We start from the raw sequence: 1,828 nt of genomic DNA on the forward strand, positions 1-1,828 counted from the left end.
CTATTTTTTTTTTAATTAGGTCCCAGTACCAATTTTTTTTTTCAATTAGATTCTTCTTAGTAATAATTGCCTTAATTTTATAGGGACTCAACTAAAAAAAATTAGTACAAGGATCCAAATTAAAAAAATATATATAAGGATCCAATTAAAATAAAATTTTGGTGCAAGGACTCAATTAAAAGAAAAAAATACAAAAATAGTCATTTCTGACCATAAAAGATTTAAACGCTGACAAAACTAACCATGAAAAATTAAAACTAAAGTTATACCTATGTAAAATAAATTTCGTTAGACAAAAATGACCAATTATTAAATTTTTATTCATAATTCCATAAATACCCCTATCCTTTCTTCTTCCTTTATCATCTTACTTCCATAACCACCACCTCCTCCACCGTAAAACCCACCATCTCACTAGATCTACTCCTCTATTCCCACAATCACACAAGAATCTTATTTTCATAAATTCTCATCCAAGATACCGTTTTTTCTTGTCAATCGGAATTTTCACCAACCGAATCAGCTCATCCATGATATTTGGTTCGAATCGATTCTTCCTCGCCCAATTGTTCAGGACCTTACGGAAATCCAGCTAGTAACAATAGAACATCAGGGAACGGAGCGTCGCCGAAATAGTGGTCCGGGAGGAGGATCTATCTCCGGCGCTAGCGTCATGGTGATGGATGATCCGCCGCCACAAGATAAAGGTTCGATGGTGAGCCTCGCTGCCGAAGTTACCATCGAGGAGCTGCTGGATCTCCTACTTGGCCTTGTCCTCGCCGATCTCGATGGCGACATGGCGGAGCAGCGTGGCTTTTAGCTGCAAAGGAGGAGGAGGGGCGCGTAGATCAAGACGACGCACGTCCCGCGCTCGAGGAGAGGAGGGGGCGGCGAAACACGGTGCATGAGGTAAGGGTGACGACAAAGACGAGTAGAAGGACGGATGCGAAGAGTGGTCGAACGGTGCGTTTCATGGGAATGCGTTTTTCATGGTCACTAAATTTGGGAATGGAGGGTCGACGGCGACAAAAGTTTTAGGGTAGGGTGGTTCTATTTCTCCATGTTTGTCTTCGGAAATTCTAGAAGGCATAGGTGAAGGAGGAAAAGATAGACAACGGGGTGTGATTTTTTGGAGATAAATGTTGTGACCTACATATGGTAGTGTTTGGTTTGAATCTGGGTGGGGGGTTGTCAAAAAGTGATTTTTGTCTTGTTGATACTCAGGGCTGAGGAATAATAGAATAAAATCCTAAAAGAACAAATTAAAGGTTAAGTTGTGAAATGACATAGAAGAGGATGAAGAATGTGTTGGAGTTGCAGAAGCTGAATAATTATTTTTTTTTTTTAGAAGTGAGAGTAAAGGAGTAGATATGGTGGGATGGTAAATTTTGGTGGTGGTTTTGGAAGGAAGATGAGAAAGGAAGAAGAAATGATTGGGGTATTTATGGAATTATGAATAAAAATTTAATAATTGGTCATTTTTATCGAACGAAATTTATCTTACATGGGTATAACTTTAGTTTCAATTTTTTATGGTTAGTTTTGTCAGCATTTAAATCTTTTATGGTCAGAAATAGCTATTTACTCAAAACTTAATTAAAAATTTCGTAAAACTAGAGACCAACAGAGTAATTAAACCTTAATTCAGTTCTCTGTACAATACGCGAGTCTTCAATCTAGTTAGAAATTTTATTAGATTGGCGTTAGACTTGTAATAATGTGTAATAGATATTAACATTATTTAAAAATAAGAGTATATATATTTAAATAAGCCTCTAAACAATTTTGTGTCAAACGTATTCGTTCCTAAAAAGATTTTATTAGATTA

The sequence above is a fragment of the Arachis ipaensis genome, chromosome B02 (assembly GCF_000816755.2).
Source record: "Arachis ipaensis cultivar K30076 chromosome B02, Araip1.1, whole genome shotgun sequence".
Taxonomy (NCBI): domain Eukaryota; kingdom Viridiplantae; phylum Streptophyta; class Magnoliopsida; order Fabales; family Fabaceae; genus Arachis; species Arachis ipaensis.